This window comes from Solanum tuberosum, unplaced genomic scaffold (assembly GCF_000226075.1).
Source record: "Solanum tuberosum cultivar DM 1-3 516 R44 unplaced genomic scaffold, SolTub_3.0 scf00156, whole genome shotgun sequence".
NCBI lineage: Eukaryota > Viridiplantae > Streptophyta > Magnoliopsida > Solanales > Solanaceae > Solanum > Solanum tuberosum.
This window is the reverse complement of record NW_006239080.1, coordinates 60,166-70,186: the sequence shown is the minus strand read 5'-3', so window position 1 is coordinate 70,186 and position 10,021 is coordinate 60,166. Positions and strand designations below refer to the sequence as shown.

At 28.9% G+C, this 10,021-nt stretch overlaps 1 long non-coding RNA gene across 1 annotated transcript; it reads right to left on the bottom strand.

The window, feature by feature from the left end:
• Positions 1–6,756: 6,756 nt before the first annotated feature.
• LOC102602400 (uncharacterized) lies at positions 6,757–9,307 on the bottom strand. The gene is made up of 2 exons (XR_367707.2): positions 8,960–9,307; positions 6,757–7,228 (listed from the first exon to the last, which is right to left on the bottom strand). It is a non-coding gene; the product is annotated as an uncharacterized lncRNA (long non-coding RNA).
• Between the last annotated feature and the right edge of the window lie 714 nt (positions 9,308–10,021).

Below are 10,021 nucleotides of genomic sequence, written 5' to 3'. Positions count from 1 at the left end.
TGGTTATTTTGCTTTTAAGAACAAAATAATATAAATCCAAATTTTAATAAAACAAATCGTCATCTTTAATTTGTATTCTGATCTATAGACAGTATTTTATTTAATCAAATTTGAATTCTGGTATTTTAATTTTCATAATAAAGGCGAACCGTCTTAAATTCCTAAGTTTTTCCTTTTATGAGACGTTCATCAAATATTTTTATTAATTTTCTCATAAAACATTTTTTTAAAAATAATTTTAATAGGAAAACAAACTCTTTAAAAATGAGAAGGTAAAGAAAACAAGTTGTACTAGTGACATGACATTTTACATTGATTGTGTCCTCCCCACCATCTAACATATCTCACCTTCATTTCCAACCCCATAGCCTTCATTCCCATTAGGGGTGAACAAAATCAAACCGAAAATTGAGTCAAATCGAACAAAAAAATCTGACTAGTGATTTGGTAATGAACTTTTTTTTTACTATATTTGGATTGATTTGGTTTAACTAAAAAACGTCAAACCGAGGGCAAACCAACCCAATATTATATATATATACTTTTTAAAATTTATTTTACATATAAAATATTTATTTTGATATAATTTATAAATATTCGTTATGATTTTCATAATTTTTATCTTTTAACATATATTTCATGTTTGAGACTTGAATTTTGAATGGTCCAATAAAAATTACAATCCATAGATATTAGTAACTCTAATAAAGCTAAATCAAAATCAAATCAATATTAATGCTAACGAAAATAATCAATTCAATACTAAGAATGACAATGATATTCGATATTTATTATTTAATTTTACATTGGTTTAGATAATCAAAACACATAACCTAATTTTAGATTTTTTTCAATGTTAAGTCATGTAATTACTACTTATTAGACTTATTTTTGCATGATTCAGTACTTTTAAATTACGATAATTTTTCATGACCTATTAATTTCATATATTTTGTTTTACACGATTTCATTATTATTTTTTGTTAATTTTTTTTGTGTCATCACTCATCTCATATTTTGTGTTATTTTCTTTTAAAAAAACCCCTTAAATGATTGTATTTTGATAGAACTACAGATATATCTAAAGTACAAGTTAATTATATGTTTGTATTGATACTTTATCGAAAAAATCCAAAAATTTTTAAAAAATAATGAAAAAACCCAATGTTGAAAAATTCGAGTTTTATTAATTTGATTTGGTTTATAGATTTTAAAATTTGACAATAATGATTTGGTTGGATATTTGGAAAAACTGACCCAACTCGATCATGTATACCCCTAATTCCAATCATTCTACACCCCTACCTCTCTAGTCCCACCTGTAATAACAATATTGTCTTATACACAAAAAATGTTATAAGGGAAAAGGACCGAAAATGCCTTAAACTATGTGAAATGAATAAAAATGTCATCCGTTTATAGTTTGGCTCAAAAATGTCCTTGTCAATACTTTGGTTCAAAAATACTCTTGCAATCAATACTTTGGTCCAGAAATGCCCCTATAGTTGCTAAATTGGTCAAAAATACTCTTTTCCGAATGAATATATTATTTCTTTTCTTTTTAAACACATCTTCTTTCTAATTAAAATATGAAAAAATTACCTAACTACACATTATTTATTATCATATTTTCTTATTTTCCCTACCATTTGAAAATATATCAAAAATCCCTTTTTTTGCTCCCATCATTCTTTTTTCCTGATACATTAATTTGAAATCTCTTACCCATGATTTTCTTTACTTTTTTTCACTCCACAAATCTCTCCACAGTTACTTTCATTAATCCATTTTTGAATTTAAAATCTTTTCTCTTTTCAATTAATGATTTCAAGTTATTCAAGAGACAAATTTCTTTCAATCACTTCAATTTTCGATTTCTTTTATTTATTTTTTTAAAATTACTGAATCTTTTACTCCCGGTCTCTTTATGGAAGAGAGGTGAAAAAACCTTGCTAATGCACAAAGTTCATCTTGGAGTGCATTTGGATTGGTTCTAGGAATTTCTAATGGCGGTCTTGATACACTTCATTCTGTTGGTTTGATCTTTCAATTTTTTGGGCTAACTTTCAATGTATCTCTCTTATTTTGATTCTTAAATTAGTCTTTTTTTTAGTGTTATCACTGATCCGATACATCACTGTTACAATAGTGTTTGTTTTAATTCAGTGTATCATCTTCATATTCAAGGTATTGATACATAACTCTAATGTTGAATCTTCGATTAGTGTTTATCATGTTCAATATAAATGTACTTGATACATAAACTTTGTGTTATGTATCACACACCAAAAAATATGCTATTTGGAACAATTATATGTATAATGTTTTTAAAATAAAATAAAATATAGTGTTTCTCAAACAAAATAAGATACATACCAACAAGGGTTGTGGTGGAGTGATAAATACTCCTTCATTCTTAACCAATAGATCTCGGGTTCGAGCCCCCTTGGGTATATAGTCACCTTTGTTGGGGAGCGCTTTACCCCCCAATGTGGGACTTCCCGGAGCGAATCCGAATTTAGTCGGGCTCCAATGTGGGTACCGGACATCGGGTGAGAAACCAAAAAAATAAAAAATAAGATACATAAATAATAATGTATCATGCACACATTTTTTAGGCATGATATGTAAATTCGAATTCATACTAATTGTATCTGATACATAGCAATTACCAAACAATAATGTAGCCATCTCAAACCTAAAATCTTATGGGCAACACTTTCTTATTTAATGTATCTAGTAGAAATACAATACTTATCAATTTAAATTGAAAGGATCTTCATGATGTATCTTCTCAAATTTTTTGATAATTTTGATTCAAAATTGAAAGGATATTCGATGAACTAGGAGAATAATTTTGAAACTCAAAATTTTTAACAATTTTGAATCAAAACGGAAAGGATCTTCAATGAACTGGGAGAAGAATTTTAAATCTCAAAATTTTCGACAATCTTGAATCAAAATTGAAAGGATCTTCGATGAACTTGAAGATTCACAAAATAAATCGTTTGTCCAACAACAATTTCATCACTTTTGTATTCTTCATAACTCATCTCGCTTACCCAAATTTCGACAAAAGTTTTTGAATCAAATATTAAAGGTTTCTTCGCTAAATAGGGGGCCCAAGCAATTTGAAAATTTGAATTTCTTCGTTCTGTTAGGATTTATCTTTGTATGATTGAAAGTATAAGAAGAAACGTAAGAAGATCAAAATATTCATTATATATCGTATGAAATTTTCGGCTAATGGATGAAACAGAGAGAACGATGAACAAGAAGAAGAAATTTATTTTTTGAATTTTTTGGTTTATTGCACTATATGATTAAATTCTTGACAATAATTTGAAATGAAATAGAGCAATTTATGAGATCTTAATTTGATTTTCAGTTTTTTTTTTTCCTTAATTAGTGCAACAGATGGATACTATGAGATCTTAATTTGATTTTTCAGCTTTTCTTTCCTTAATAAGTGCAACAAATTGATACATAATGTTATAGAGCAATTTATGAGATCTTAATTTGATTTTCAGTTTTTTTTTTTCCTTAATTAGTGCAACAGATGGATACTATGAGATCTTAATTTGATTTTTCAGCTTTTCTTTCCTTAATAAGTGCAACAGATTGATACATAATGTATACACAATAATATATCTGGATCCTTAATTATGTATCCGAAATGTCTAAATAACATGAGATTTGTGTAATTAGAAAAAGAATAGGGATATAAGGTGATTTAGATTTTACACTATAAGATTTATGTAAGTTATAAAATATTATTAAAGAACCCTGCTCTTTTTTTCTTTCTTTTAAAATCACTTTAACAAATAAAAATATAGGAAATAATTTTTTTCTTCTTAATCTCATTTTTATCAATTAAAATAGAATAACTTCATGTACGCTTTCGACGGATAATATATGGCATACATATAAAATCATAGAATATCCATCATTAATTTTTATTTATATCATGATAAATAATAATTATAATAAAATAAGAAATAATTTTATTTTTTTTTGAATTGAAGTAGGATAAACATTTACTTATTTAAAAAGATGTTATTAGAAAAATAATGTGTTATAAAAAAATAAAAAATATATTTATTTGGAAAATGAACAGTTTTGCTATTAAATAACAATGAGAACATTTTTGGACCAAAAGATTGACTGCAGTGACTTTTTTTTAACCAAAATATTTACGGCAAAGACATTTTAGAGCAAACTATAAACATATGATATTTTTTCATTTCGCATAGTTTAAGAATATTTATAAAAAAATTTCCTTTTTATTATAACAATATTTTGCTTAGCTAACGAACACAAGAAAAAACAATTTTCTTTGTACCGAGCGCGTACATTGATGGCTCTTTTCCAAAAGGAGCATAAGGGAATACTTGATCATGAAATAGTGGGTATATGAAAAAAAAAATAGTTTTTATTTTTAAAATAAAAAATAACATTGAAAAATTAAAATTGTTTTGACAATAAATTTTAATTTGAATTGTTTTAAAAAATTTTAAAGTAATTTGATAGGAAAAAAGGCTCTCTCTCCTCGTTACCTACCCCTCCGGGCTCCGGGTATTTTCATATATCGAACAGGTCATTTTGGGACCAGTACGTATTTAAGGCCCATCTTTGAACCCATACTTGAGGGAGTGTTTGAGAGATATCCATTCTGGGAAAGTAATAGTAGAACCACATACGTAATGTGTTGAAAAATGGATAAAAGTTAATACTCCCTCTATTATTCTATCATTTTAAATAATAAAAAATTCTCAAAAATTTACTTAGAAAATATTGTAGTGATACTATTCCTACGTGGATAAAGCAAGATCTGATTTTCAACATCTTTGTCAAAAGTTTGAAAAACGAACATTTTTGCCATTATATAACAGTAAGGACATTTTTGGACCAAAAGATTGACTGCAATGACATTTTTGAACCAAAGTAATGAAGGTAATGACATTTTTGAGCAAACTATAAATAGATGATATTTTATTCATTTCACATAGTTTAAGGATATTTTTTATTCTTTTTCCTTTTTATAATAATATTTTTTGCTTAGCTAACGAACAAAAAAAAGGTTTTTTAGTACCGAACGCATACATTGATGACTCTTTTCCAAAAGGAGCATAAGGGAATACTTGATCATGAAATAGTGGGTATATGAGAAAAATCGTTTTTATTTTTAAAATAAAAAATAATATTGAAAATTTAAAATTATTTTGACCATAAATATAAATCTGAATTGAATTTTTGAAAGTAATTTAATAGGAAAAAATGCTCTCTCTCCTCGCTACCTACCCCTGTGGGTGTTTCTTATATATACTAGATAGGTAGTGCCCGTGCTAAGCACGGGCCCAACATTATTATTTAGAAATATTTTTTAGGCTAATTTCAAATATACAAAATAATATAATTAATTTACAATAAATATAATCATACTTTATTTACATGCAAAGTAGCAAAAAATCATAAAAGATATATAGTACTAATTATACAATATAGTTTGTCTAAAGTCATCAAAAGTATACACTAATTATATAATATAGCTTATTCATACATGAGCTATACACTGACCACACTGATACACTCAAAAAACTAAAAAATAATGTATACAATGATTTATTCAATTTTGATCAACTCAAAATCACCTCTAAACAATCTCAAATTTTAGATATGAAATCTAAAGTTAATCCTTTAGAAGGTATGTGTCTCTATCTACAAGAAAATGAGCCTGTATTGGAGTTTTGCCAAAGACAATGCTCTCAATTATTCATTTTCATTCACTTGACAGATAACTATCATATGTTACTCTAACTAAAAAGGCATAGGATGATATGGTCAAAGAAGATTTGTAGCTTTGTAATAGAAAATATCTCACATATAGCGTGTAAGTTCATACCTATGGCACTAATTTACACAAGGTGAAAAGGATAATCTTCTATTTCTTCCAATTACCATCATTTGGGAGACTACTACTTGGATAATCAATAATGCTCATGGAAGTCATTCTTAAACAATGTTCATCATTACATCCTAGGAAATTTGCTTAATATTTTTATTTGAACAGTGTCTACAAGTAATGAAACCACATTTAGCAATTGAAAAATTATTTGAACATAGAGTGTTGGATATCTGAATCATAAATAACAATTCAATATTTCATGATTAGTTCACTCAAGTAGATGCTAAGAATGCATCTTTCATGAGGATTAAGCATTACTTGCAAAGGTGGAGTAATTTATCGGTACTACAGAAGATGTACAAAAGTTACTAAGTTTTGGAAGCACTTGCAACTCATTGTAACTTGAGAATGAAGTTTATTTGCAATAGTGTGCTCACTCTCTTTTGTTATGTAGAAATTTGCCTAATGCATAAAATAGAGAGGGAGTTTCATCTTTTCCAAATGAAAAGCAGAACACATCATCCAAACAACTAACGTTATCCAGTCGAATGACAAACAGAACACATCCTCCAAACAACTAACATTATCCGGTTTTTCTTTTGACAATAGAATAGGTATTATATGTGGTTTAAGACAAAGATACTGCAGAGAATTAATTCCATGTCTGATATCACCTCCACTCACTTTGACTATCGAATCAGCACTAAATTCATGTTGCTCCTTTTTGCATATAGTTGCATATGATATTTAGCCTGTATTACAATAAAGGTGTTCATTTCTATTTCGCAGATTTCAGTAATTACTCACTACTTGTACAATCATTGTCACTTTGTCAGTGAAAGATGCAAACATTCACAAAAATGAATATTTTTTACATACTAAGTTTTGGTTTTATACAAACACAGCACACTATTCACAAGTGTCTACACTAAATTTAACAAAGTATAGTATCTAATATCTATATGTGATTTACCTCTTCCACCTATTTTCATTTTTCATTTCCATATTTCTAACCTAGTATGTATAATTAGTGATTCTAAGAGATTGACTGAAGTATCTAGCTCTACCAATATGGATCATATAAGAGAGTTTTTTCCTTCCTTCCACACAGAAGGTTGTATAAATATATATTTTCAACATACCAATGCAGGTTTACATGCCACACCATAGGCATAGAGACACAATTCACAATTATTGTACACTAAAAAAATTAAAACTTCGTTGTGGCGGCCTAGTATATGAGATTGGTGTGGGTTATCCAAATTCAGCTATATATGTCACATTGAATGATCAAGCTTTTCACCGGCACAAGCTTTGTCTCCGCTGCATCAAATCAAGGAGATACGTTGTCGATTCAATGAAAATACGGAGCTATATCCAAAAAAAGAATTGAGTAAATACATGATAATCATGTGTAAAAACGTAACAGAGGATTAGCGTCACCCGCTTGTTTCAACAGTTTCCCAAGAAAGGCCCCAGGATACGCAACATATATATCTTAGTTAAACAACTTAGTTTCAGAGAAAGTAAACAACGTAAGTTGTCCTATGTTAACACAAGCATACAATTTTATACGTATGCCAATTTAGCGGTTACCATATTTTCAACACACTAATATCACTTTGAGGAACAAAGTAGGAACATCTCATCTTCGATAGCTACTGATTAATTCATAACTACAAGTATGTTCCAAAGTAAAGAAAAAATTAACTGTTAATTTTGGGGAGAAGCAACAATAAATAGGCAGATTGGATATTTTTTTATAAATCTAGAAAATTTTCATGAGTAATAACACTTTTGAGTTTTCGTAGGTGATCTCTTTCCAAATTCAAATAGATTTTAGGAACTTTTACATTCTAGAATGAAAAGTTTTGCGTTTATGACTGGAATTTCTTTTCGCATGTGCTAAATCGGTTATCAAAAAGAGTACTCATGAGAAAACAGAGCAAATTTGCTACATATTCGGATATTCTGTCGATTTTATTTCTCAATATCGTACTCAAAAGGAGAGTCCATAATTTTTATATTGGTAGTAGTGGAAATGACCTAAGCATTTCCAATCTCTACAAGAAGGTTATACACATCGTTTTTTATAACATACACTACACAACTCCCAAAACTCCTCAACGGTGAGGAACTCTCCCCTATGCCTTCTACCAAATTCATCTCTATATACATGAGTTCAAACTCCATAACAAAATGAATAACTTTTGTACAGTCAAAGACTAACAATAACTTGTAAACAACCAATTATATATATCAAGAAATGCAGTAATTCATACGAACATCATTAAAAGATCGAAATTTGATACACAAAAAAATAATTAAAAAAAATTCATCTATTATATAGATTAGAAGATTTTGAAAATGATAAAGAAGTTGAATGTCGTAGAATTTAGAGAGAATTTATCAAATTCAAGAGAAGAATAAAAAAAAGTATACAAATAACCCAAACAACAAACGCAGTTAGAACCTACAACTTGACAAGCCAGAAGATGAGCTCTTTGATAACAGGTGGTACCTACCATGTTTATTTAAAGCATGAATAGAAATTTCTAGAGAGAGATATTTTTGCACTTGTGTTTGATATTTCGCCACGTGGAGAGAAATTAGGGAACAAGTACAATAAAATTAAATATGGTGTCAATAAACGTTAAAGATAGTAGTTCCAGATTTGTGTACAATAATGATAACCATACTTCAAAAGATCATTCTAGATCTGCTATAAAAGAGTGTATCCTTTTCTCATTTTTGTTTTCCTTTCACGCTTTCTTAACAACAATTTTCCTTCAAAAACAATTAGGCAATTTATCGTTTCATTGAACAAACTACAAAGTAATCGAATTTTTTTATTAAAAAACAAAATATCTAGATACAAAGAAAGTTGGATAATTCTTATGGATTTTCATTAACAATACATTGCGAATTGAGATTGATTTTTTAAATCTTTTTCCCTTTTTCAAAAAATGGAGTAAAAGAGAAAACCATCGAATGTAGATGTGTTGTAAGCTTTGAAGGCAAAGTAACATATAGAAATTTAAAAGAAAAACGTACCTTTGATTTATTGAACGGAAAGAGTGCATTTTTAACAAAAAGATTGTTGTGAAAGAGAGGAAATTGAAGAGAGTGTGCTGAACAAGATTTTAATGGAAGCTCCTGCCTCCTTTGCAAGAGAGAGAGTGGGCGATTTGGAGGTTATATAAGATGAAAATACTATTTTACCCGTAAAGATTTTTTCTAAAGTGCCATTGATCTGCCTAGATTTGGCGTTTAGTAATTTTCTAATTTGTGGATCTGAGGCAGCCACGTAATTAGAAAAGGTACAAAATATCTTGAATGAAAGAAAGGCTAACTTGTGGTTTTCTTGAACCATTTGCCCTTTAAAATGAACATATTTACAATATTGCCAGTGGTATATATCGAACAGGTCATTTTGGGACCAGTACGTATTTGAGGCCCATCTTTGAACCCATACTTGAGGGAGTTTTTGAGAAATATCCATTCCGGGAAAGTAATAGTACAACCACATACGTAATGTGTTGAAAAATGGCTTAAAGTTAATACTCCCTCTATTTTATTATATTATCTTAAATAATAAACAAATGGAAAAATTGTATATAATAACAAACTATTAATTCAAATTAAATGCTATAAATATAGTTTGATTTAATTGTACCTCATAGTAAATTGTTGTTATTTCACCTCTCTCCTGGTGAATCTCGCTCGCCACTCTCGTTCTCTCCCTCGCTTCTCTCATTTTTTATACAAACACAAGTGTATAAAGTGCATTTGTGTTCGTATAAAGCGAGAGAAAATTGTATATATACATATATTTTCGTTCCCCTCTCTCCCCTCTCCCAGATCTAGCTCGCCACTCTCCCAGATCTTGTTGTCTCACTGGCCTCTCTCACTTTATACAAAAACGCAAATGTATAAAATGCGTGAAAATTGTATATATACATATATTTTCGTTCCCCTCTCTCCCCTCTCCCAGATCTAGCTCGCCACTCTCCCAGATCTTGTTGTCTCACTGGCCTCTCTCACTTTATACAAAAACGCAAATGTATAAAATGCGTGAAAATTGTATATATACATATATTTTCGTCCCCTCTCTCC